A 10,821-nucleotide genomic window follows, 5' to 3' on the forward strand; every position below is an offset into this window, starting at 1 on the left:
GAGTAGTGTCACGCTGAGAGGAGTCCACATCATCGTCGCCGTCCTTGTTGGAATCTTCAAGCTGGGCACTGACACATGGAACTGAAGATGCGATCTCGATATCAGACGTGGTCTGATACCCAGGATCGCCCTCGTTGTCATCCAACCACTCATGCACTTTGTCCACATCAACATCGTCGCCATGCACACGTAGATGTGCATGGATGTCGTCCACGTCAAAACCTAGGAAATCGTGCTCAACATCCGTTCCGAGAAGCAGATGAGATCAACCATTTTCTAGAGTCTTGGCAGGGATTTCATTCCATGCACTGGCCCAGTTGTAGATTGCAGACTTGATATTCTAGCAGTGAAGGTTTTCCAAAGTCAGCTGGCCTCGCGTGTCCCGTCCCTCTCTGCGCTCATCCTTGTCCTCGAGAACAACCATCCCCTCGTCCAGGAACTTTTGTCAGTACAGCCTCTTCGTTGCCATGATCACTCCTTGGTCCATTGGTTGGATGAGGGCAGTCGTATTAGGTGGCATAAACATGCACCTAATGCGCCCATTCTCAGCTACCAAGTCCTTGTTGCGTGGGTGAGCAGGTGCATTGTCGAGGAGAAGGAGGGCCTTTACCTGGTTGCACGGGATTCCCAGTGTCTTCGTCTGGTAATGGATGATCTCCTTGGCGAAATGGCGGTGGAACCAGTCTTTGATGATGTGGGCAGTGTACCATACCTTCAAAGAATGGTACCAAACGACAGGAAGGACATCCATCTCCCCACGAAGACACCGAGGCTGCTTTGCACAGCCAACAATAATGGGCTTAAGCTGGTGCATGCCATTAGCATTGGCACAACACAAAGCAGATATCCGTTGCTTGGAGAGCTTGCGGCCAGGTACACGCTTCTCCGTCTCCTCGGCTAGAGTGTTCGTTGGCAAAGAGCGATAGAATAAACCAGTTTCGTCAGCATTGTAGACTTGACCGAGAGTGAGGCCCTCCCTGTCGATCAAGTGCTTCACCTTGTGCCAAAACTCCTCTACTCCATCCTTGTTGGCATCCAAAGCTTTGTCATAGGCCTTACGATTGGTAAGGCCATGTCGTAACTTGAATGCGAAGAGCCAACCCTCGGATGCCTTGAAGTCTGGGGCGTTGTGAAGCCTTGTGAACTTCTCAGCAGCAGCCTTCAGCTCCATGCCACCGACCAGCACACCAGCAGCACGTTGCTGTCGATACCAAAGCAACTTGGAGCAGTCGACTTCAGCATACCGGGGAGTAAAAATCATCTTCCTCTCCATGTTGCGTTTGTTCTTCGACGAGAAGTCAGCCATGTACTGCAAGAGTTTGTCGCAGGATCTCTCGATATCAAACAAAGTATATCGGGCCAGGTTGAACTCACGGAGGATGCGTGAGGTTGACCATCCATTGTCCACCTTGTCCAATATCTCCTTCTTCTTCTCCAGAGTCAAAACCACTCTCTTCCTCTTCTCAGGCGGCAGGGCAATCATGACACACACTAACAAGAGGCATGAGAGCAGCAGCAAAGCCTGCAGTAGGTAAGGCACCACCACAAAAGTGAGCACGTGGGCAGCCATGATGATGAGCGTGCACTCACAACAAGAGATGGACAGTAAGTGGTGAGGATGCAGGGGCGCTCTAGCGGATGGCAGCGGAACGACGCACCAGAACACAGCTGGTCTGCGCCATGCGCGCCGAGTTCAAGTTACGGGGGAAAAAATGTCGGATTTTTTTTATTTTTTAACGATTTTTGGGCCATTTTGGGAACACTGGATCCTGGGACCAAAATATCCGGTAAGTGGGGATGTCCGGAAAGTGGGCGTCCGGATAGTAAGGGGATTACTTATATATATATATATATATATATATATATATATATATATATATATATATATATATATATTGTATATATATATATATATATATATATATATATATATATATATATATATATATATATATATATATATATATATATATATATATATTCATGTATATATATATATATATATATCAATGTACACATATATATATATATATATATATATATATATATATATATATATATATATATATATATATATATATATATATATATATATATATATATATATATATATATATATATATATATATATATATATATATATATATATATATATATATATATATATATATATATATATATATATATATATATGTATGTATTAGGGTGGAGTGAAAAGGCATTGTTTCATTTATTCATTAGCCATTGGTGCTTAAAAGTTGTAGCATCACGTCAGTAACTTCTCATAAAAATTTGGTCTCTCTGTCTCATAATCTTCACTGGCCCCAAAGGCTTTGAAATAATTATATATATAATTGTTTTACAGGGAGGGGCACTAATCCTCCACCAACCCCACTTGACACGTAGGGATGCCAACAGCATCTGGTGTTCCCAGGCGGTCACCCATCCAAGTACTAACCAGACCGAACTTTGCTTAACTTCGCTGATCGGACAGGAAGCGGTGTACTCAACGTGGCATGGCCGTTACTATATATATATATATACACAAACATTAAAAATTACTACTTATGTGTCCTCTTCTTTATATGCAGCTCTTTGTTAATTTAGCAGGATGTTTTGCTTATCGCATGACATCCCGATGACCTATGGGTATTTCACAACATATTTTCGTGCTCAATCCCGACAACGTACCAGTATGTTCTGCAATTGCGAGGTCCATCATTTGCACAATTTTCAAGCTTTGCGGGTGATTTTTGGTTGGTATGTGAGGGGTACCTTCCTCTACAAGCCGCCTAGCGGCGACACTGCCTGACCCCCGCACACCATTGCCTTGGCAACTCACCTGTTAGCAGTGACACCTTAGTACATTACTGATACTGTGTGTGCTTGCGATATATGACGCTCACTATAATAGTAAGGCCTGCAAATATGTGATAACAGTTATATCAGGTGGAAAATGGTATGATGTTTGTGGAAACGAGTAATGTAAGTTGAAAACTAGCATGTATGTTGAAACAACATCATAGTGAGTCAATTGTGCAAGAATTTGGCGATTTTGATGTGTTCGGTGAGTGAAACAACGCTTATGTTGCCTATATTATTGTGTGAAAACCAGTATATACTTGTACTACATATTAATTCATAACAAATGAACAAATATCTACCTATTCTGAATGGTTTGCAATAGTTACCACTACAATAGAAAACGTGACAGCAGCAGCATGTGCCCAGAGAAGAATGTACCAGGTGTTCGGAGGGAGACCTGTATAGTGCACTTATAAGCTCAGGTATGTGCTTATTTTGGTATTTTCCATTTTTTCTCATTAAAAGCGGAGGTTTGAGCACCCCTCCCCCAAAAAAAAATGAAAATCTGCCAGGACTGGGGAGGGGTCACTGGTGAGAAATCAGCCAGGATGGGGCGGGTTAAATTACCCAGAATGCACCATGAGGAGGTGGCTGCATGTCGAATTCCACCCATGCCCACCCACCATTCATCCATATGTGAGCACGGTTTTGTTGTGTCTTACACAGTTACATTACTTGATAATCAGACTTTGTATCGAAAGAAGACATTGCATTCTGGGACGCCAGTTTTGCTTTAATGTAACCATGCCTTCGTTCTTGACCATGAACTGAACTTGAAGCTTCAGTAACTAGCTTGATTTCAAGCTCAACTGCTTGCATGCAGCAAGAAAAGCTTGAAAAATGAAATCGATGTTTCTCTTCTAAAGGTGGAAGGTCTTATCTTGCCACAGTTTATCTTCTGGTATGCCTTTCAGTACACATGGCTCCAAACGAGGTTCATTTTGCCAACTTAGGCTCATATCAGTAGGCTATAGTGGGTGGTTTCCAAACTAATCTCAGGCACTTTGAACTGCCTGATCTAAGAAGTCTGAGTAAATGATGATCTGGCAAGAAGTATTCTTCAAATAGCCAGTTCTTGAATTTGTGGGCATTCATCCTTTAGCATTGCCAGCAGAATGTTCTCACTGTGGGTGAAGAATGCATTGCAACTGATTACATTACTGACAATGTCAAGAAGATGATCAGACACATATCTAGTTGCTGAACATATAGTTTCCAAAGATGGCGAGAACCATAAAAACATGATGGCCTTGATTATATTGCAAACCAGACTGGAACATAACCTTTCACAACATACTCAACTAATGTAACTAAAGTGACTGAAGGATCTTTGGTTCCAGTATACAGTCTCATCAGTCTACAAGAAGTTGTTAACCAGTGAGAATGAACTAGAGGACCAGGACAGAGGTTTGCCAGATCTTCACCACAGTGTCCAGTAGTGACTGTTCCATACATTTCATACATAAATTTTTGGTCGGTACTGAACTAAGTCCATTTGTGGTAATGCAGGACCAGGTATTGGCTCAAAATCTACAACTAAAGTATTGCATTCCGTTAGCAAACTTCCAGCTGGTCCTGAGGATGCTCTGGATCCATGTGTTACCCCAACAAGCTTGATTAACAAAGGCAGAGAGACAATTCATTAGTATGCAATAAGCAGATGTACCATTGCAGAGGCTTCTTATGATGTTGCTCTAGTGTTCTTACAATGCCCTCTTTACCACCGGTGTTAATGGCAGTTCCATCACACCTAATGGCAATAATTATGTCTTGATCAATACCAGATGAAGGAAGATACCCATAAATGCTCTCTGCTATAGCAACAGCTTTACTTGAGACTGGAGTAACATGACCAATTAAAGTTGAACCTGGTTCAGCCAACAGAACAATGTGCTCCTCTTTTACTCTTGTGGAGCAAACCTTGTTGCTTCTTTTTCCATAACATAATAAGGTCAATTCTACCATTAAAACAGAGACCAATACCCGAATCTGGAACTGAATTTTTATTTGTTGAAAGTTGCTCCCTACACTCTTGTCTACTTTTGCTGCATTATACTACTGCTGTTGTATCAGTTCATCAGTTATCCCAATATCATGCAATAAAGCTGAACAAATTCCAGCACCTACTCGATCTGACAAAACCCCTTGTGTCACATTCCTTTGCAATTGTAGGAAGCTTTATTCTCATTTGATTAAAGACTCGTTTGACTGATTTTGCCCCAGGAAGAATAGCATTTTGCTCTGTTTTAGGAGACAAGTCATTTGAGTCATTATCTGAATCAATTTTACTATCTGCATAAGTACATGGTTGATCCACCATAACTTGTGTTAACTGCCGAAGTGCATCGCTGCTCTCTTTCCTTTCTCTTCTTCTTAACCCTATCAGGTTTCTGGCCCAAGCAGATTACAGTATGTCTGTGCTAAAGTCAGCCACTCACGCTGACCCGCAACTTCGCTGCCCAATACTTTACTTTGATCCCTCTGTGTAAATACACTTTTCATGATGGAATGTTGGTTTTGCTGTCATTTTAAAGCTGAATAGTTGTATTTTATCGTAGTATGTTAAAAAAAAAAAGGAGAACAGAGAAAACTAAATGTCAAAATGACGAGTTGAAGTTAGGCGAAAAGAAAAAAAATGTATTCCTTGCCATAGAAAAATATTCGACAAAAAATAATGAGTAATGATATGTAAATTTGGTTTAAACCATGCAAAAATACAATAAACTACCTTTACAATTGTAATTCTAGGTGAAAAAGGCCCGACTCCTCGGTCCTAGAACACCTAACGTGTAGTGGGGTCCTCTTTCGAGACCGGGGCTTAGTGCAATATAGAGAGGTAGGACACAAAAACTCCAGGCAATAACCTTACACGTATATTACTACAGTCAGACACGGGACAAAAACAGCAGATATTACAACACAATATGTGGCAGAAAAATAAAACCTTAACTAGGATATTAGTATCTCGCATGATACTGGCTTAACAGATACTGATGCCAACACAGTAATTCTAGTGCACAGGTGTACAGGGAATACAGAATTGCGGTGCGCGTAGGAGCGCGGGGAGTGAGTCTCACACGGGGGGGGGGGGGGAGAAACGAGGGGTGACGTGCGGCGGGTCAGAACAGAGTAATAGTACGGTAATATTGGGAGGGAGTAAATATTATTGATTCGAACTTAGTATTTTCTGATAGCAAAGGGGTTTTGACAATTGATTCTATTTCTCGTCTAGGTTCTCACATTCACACTGACTGCTGGGAGGGAATTCCTTAAGGGAGGGTGGAGGACACTGGGAATTCAACGTTTTTATGGTAATACAAGCGGGAGAATATTATTAAAACTTTTTCTCTACTGTTTCATGGTAGCAGAGGACATTTGTATATTTTACTATAGAGAATTTCTCGGGATAGTAGTCATACTGATTTTCTGCAAGGGCGTCACTCGTGAGTCTGATTCACCAGAACTTAGTTTCTGCACTCATCCTTATTCATCCGCCCGTGATTTCACTCGCCCCGATATTCAACATACATTAAGTCACTGTATCACTGTTACACTAATTCTGGGGCAATGTCACACTTAGCATAAGTCACTTAACTAATTCTGGGGTAACACCGCACTTAACATAATTCACTCATATCGCGGGGGCGGCGGGGAGACACGCCGGTGACAACTCTGCCGGAATAGGGGCACCGCCAAGGGAGGGCGTGCCGAGAGGGCATGGGACGACTCGCAGGGGCGTCCTCTCTCTTCCAGGGCTGCAGGTGGCAAAGGTGCCCGTAGTCTCCAGGTTAGGTACATGAATGTGGCCCTCAGGACTGGAGCCAAACAGGTCCAGGAATCTCTGGCTCAGATCTCGGCTGGAGGTGGAGGTCTTACGCCGTCTTGGGGGCATGGAGAGATCACGCCCAGACATCCTGGGGAGGGCCTGGAGTGACTGAGGGCTGCGGCCCCCAGAGGTAAGGGGCGCCATCAGGGAGGGGCTGCGGCACCAACCTGAACTAGGGTCCGTCAGATGGGTCTTCTCCAGGGCCAGGCATAGGGAGCAGAGGCCAGGGGAAGCTGTAGGGCCTTGCTGGGGTCCTCCGATGCTGGAGGTCCGGGCTCTCCTCTCACACTGGGGCGATGACACTTCTAACACCTCTCTCTGGCCGTGGGGCCCGTCTATTGGCCGTGGTTGCCCAAGGGTGCAGCTATAGGGCGCCAAGGCCCGGCTATTGGCCATGGCCTGAGTGGGGGACTTAGCACGCCTCTGTACACCTTCGGAGCGGCAATCGGCCATCTGAAGAAGGTGGGAGCGGCTTCCGGCTGTCTCCTGCAGGAGGGAGGGTGAGTGGCTACTGGCCGCCTCGGGGGCAGCAACTTCAGAGTGGCTATCGGCCGTCTGATGTAGGCGGGAGGCCATCTCCTTCTGACAGAGGGGTGAGCAGCTATCGGCCGTCTCGGGGACAACACCTTCGGAGCAACTATCGGCCGTCTCCTGCAGGAAGGGGTGTTGGGAGGCTATCGGCCATCCCAGGAAGGACACCTTCTGATGAAGGCGGGAGAGGCTGTTGGCCGTCTCCTCGTTACCCTCAGGCCGGTGAGACACCGGTTCCCTTACGAGTGACAGGTGGCTACAGGCCGTCCCTAAAGAGAAGGCATCTTCTTGTAGAAGGCAGGAGCGGCTATTGGCCATCTCCTGAGGGGTGCTAGTTGGAGCTGGATAGACAGCTCTACCCCGAGCTGATCTGGCGGTCCCACTCCCTGAAGGTAGTGTCATCTTCCTGCTAGGGCGGCGGTGTGGCAGCTGGGTGCTACAGGGGCGCACGGCCCGGGCTGACTTATGCCATTGCCGCATGGCATCCCTTGGCTCGGCTGCGGCTACTCCGTGGGGTCCAGGTGGGGGTGTCGGTGAGTTCCTGGGGGCACTATGCTGTACATCATGCATTTCACCACTCTCCCCCTGGAAAAAGTCACATCCCCGTGGCTGGAGGTGGTATACGTGAGTGTCGTGGGTGGCGTACACAGGTTGGAGGTGCTGTAGAAGGGCCTGCCAGGCAGCAGTGGAGTGGTTCTCTTCCCGCTTCGCATCGCAAGTGAGGAAGAGCGTGGAGGTGGTGGGGGTGGAGCAGAGGAGGCTCAGCAGGTGGCGTGGTCCACGGAGCCGGCGGTTCCTGCCGAGGGTAGGCACCCAGACTGCCCGTCACACTTTCATCTTCCTCGGTGTTGCTGCTGGTGTGGTGTGGTGCTGTATGCTGGACACCGAGGGCAGGGATCGGGTTTTGTGCCGTGGTAATGCAGCCTAGAGTCTCTTGGGAGTGTAGGTGGAGGGGATTTGTGCTTGGTGTATCATGACAGTGTGAAGTCGTGGGGAGGCGGGTGGTGTAGGAGAATGGGTGTATCGGGTGGGTGGTCGTGAGAAGCGGCCTGAGCGGGTGGTGGTGGTTCTGAGGGTGGGAGTGGGTGGGGAAGTGGGCATGTGGGGTGGGCGGGGTTGGGTTGTACAGGCTGCAGTGTGAATGGGGGGCACGGTGGGGGGTGATGCCGTCGGAGTGGGCGTATGCAGGGGCGGTGGGAGAAGGGCAGTGGTAGTGGGTTGTGGTGAGGGTGTGGTGGTGTGGGTGGGACACGTGGGGCTGAGCTGTGAGGGTGGGGTGGCGGAGGGAAGGGGTGAGGGAGAGCGAGGGGAGGTTGGTATGGCGGGTGAGATGTCAGGTGAGGTGCGGGGGGTGGTGGCGGCCTGGGATTCTGAGGTGGTAGGGGGGGTGAAGGGGGAGGGCAAGGAGGAAATGTGGCACTCGTATGTGGAAGTGGAGGGTGGCGCCGGAACAGGGGGAGGTTGGGGGTGTGGGGTTGGGGTGGCAGGGGCGGGTGTGCAGAAAGGGTGCACATGGCGGTTTCGGAGGGTGCTTGGGGTGCCGTGATAATCCACGACAGCCTGGTAGGAGTTGGGGACGCGGGTGATTGTGTGAGGCCCCGTGAAGTGGGGGGCGAGTTTGTGGGGGGTGGGAAGTTGGATGATGACGACAGTGTCGCCTGGGCTGAAGGGGTTGGAGGCTGTGTTGGGGCCGAGGTCTAAACTTTTTTTGTAGGTGGTGCAGTTGGCCCTTCAGAAGGTGCAACGGATCTGTAGTGGGAGCGGAGGTAGGTGGTTGCAGGTGCTGACGTAGTGGTAATAGAAGGGGGGCCTCGCTGAATATTCTTTCATGTGGGGAAACCCCATCTTCTCGGGGGCAGGAACTCATGCCCCACTGAAGGATCTTCACATGAGCCGGCCATTCGTCATCTTTCGTAGCCTCCATGCGTGTGGTAATTGATTCATGAGATTATGATGGCTACATTCACATACTGCGTTCCCCTGCAGCCAGTAGGGAGAGGAGTGGGAGACATTATACCAAAATATTCTGGCGAGTTCCTCCCAGATTTTCCCGGAGAATTCAGGGGCATTATCAGAATGGATGGCCTAAGGGATGCCAAAATAAGGGAACACATGTTGGAGAAGGGCATCGGCGATGGCGACAGCATGATGCTCTTTAGCTGGGCAGGTTACTACAAATTTTGAATATGTGTCCACAAAGGTGATCACATATTTATATCCAGATTTGGGAGGGAGGGGGCCTACTACATCTATCGCCAGGAGTTGCCAGGGCTTGTGGGCGGTAAGGTGGCCCGAGGGTCCGGCGGTCCGGGTGGTATCTTTTCCCAGTGCACAGGCGTGGAAACTTTGAATGATTTCCTTGGCGAGGGTGGAAGGGTTTGGTGCCCAGTAGGTGTCATTAAACACTTGTAATAATTTCTTGGTGCCCAGGTGGATGCCGTTATGGGCATGAAGGTGGCGCAGGGTGTCATGCGCCGCATCAGGGGTCAGGAGGATATGCCTGGATGGGGTTAGGAGGTCGTCACCCTGTCGGCATAGTTTGGTGATCAGGTGGGCGGGAATCCAGAGGGGCCGCTCCTTGTGGTGCCATAGTTGTAGGAGGTCTGGATCTGGCTGTACCGCATGGATGGGGAGGCAGGAGAGGGCATCTGCATTGGTGTGGAGTTTTCCGGGCCTGTATAAGATTTCATACTGAAATTCCTCCAGGGTTTCGCGCCACCTGATAAGTTGGGCATTATGCGAGTCAGAGTGGCGTAGGCACTGGAGTGACTGGTGGTCTGTGATAATCGTGACCTGGGTCCCTGAAAGGTAAGCCGTATAATGTTGGAGGGCCTAAATTATGCCGAGGCATTCTCGCTTGGTCGTGGCATAATTCCTCTCGGCTGGATTCAAGGTGCGACTGGCGCAGGCGATGATGTGTTCCCGACCAGCTTGTACCTGGGCTAGTACGGCACCTATGGCGGTGAGGGAAACATCGGTGTAGAGGCGAAAGGGGAGGGCATAATCGAGAAAGGCCACGATGGGGGCAGAGACGAGCTTGTCTTTTAGCTGTTGGAAGGCAGCTCGCCTTTCTTCAGTCCAGATGAACGGCTCCCCCTTCCTGGTCAGATCGTGAAGAGACTTTGCAGTTTGTGCAAACCCCTTCATGAAGCGACGATAGTAGGATGTGAGTCCTAGGAAGGCACGGACGCCGTGGACGTCCTGTGGTGGCGGTATGTCCGCTATGGTGCGGAGCTTATCAGGGTCCAGGGAGATTCCTGCCTGGGAGATAACATGTCCCAGGAACGAGACAGTCCTGGCGGCCAGGACACACTTAGAGGGATGGAGCTTGAGGCCTGCCTGGCGAATCCTAAGGAAGACTTGGCGGAGGCACTGCAAGTGTTCAGCCCAGGTCTGGCTAAAGACAATGATGTCGTCCAAATAGGTCAGACATATCTCCCAAGTGAGGCCATTCAGGACAGATTCCATTAAACTGGAGAGGGTGGCACGGGTGTTGCAGAGGCCAAACGGCAGGACATTGAATTCGTAATGTTTGCCGTTACTCGTGGAAAAGGCCGTCTTGCCTCGGTGTTCTGGATGTACAGGGACCTGGCAGTACC

The 10,821-nt window shown here is 48.5% G+C and overlaps 1 pseudogene; it reads right to left on the reverse strand.

Annotated features, from left to right (window-relative positions):
* Nucleotides 1-2,409: 2,409 nt before the first annotated feature.
* On the reverse strand, nucleotides 2,410-2,528 carry LOC145405141 (5S ribosomal RNA; annotated as a pseudogene).
* Between the last annotated feature and the right edge of the window lie 8,293 nt (nucleotides 2,529-10,821).

This window comes from Coenobita brevimanus, chromosome 65 (assembly GCF_032717465.1).
Source record: "Coenobita brevimanus isolate Jiangsu-jjx chromosome 65, ASM3271746v2, whole genome shotgun sequence".
NCBI lineage: Eukaryota > Metazoa > Arthropoda > Malacostraca > Decapoda > Coenobitidae > Coenobita > Coenobita brevimanus.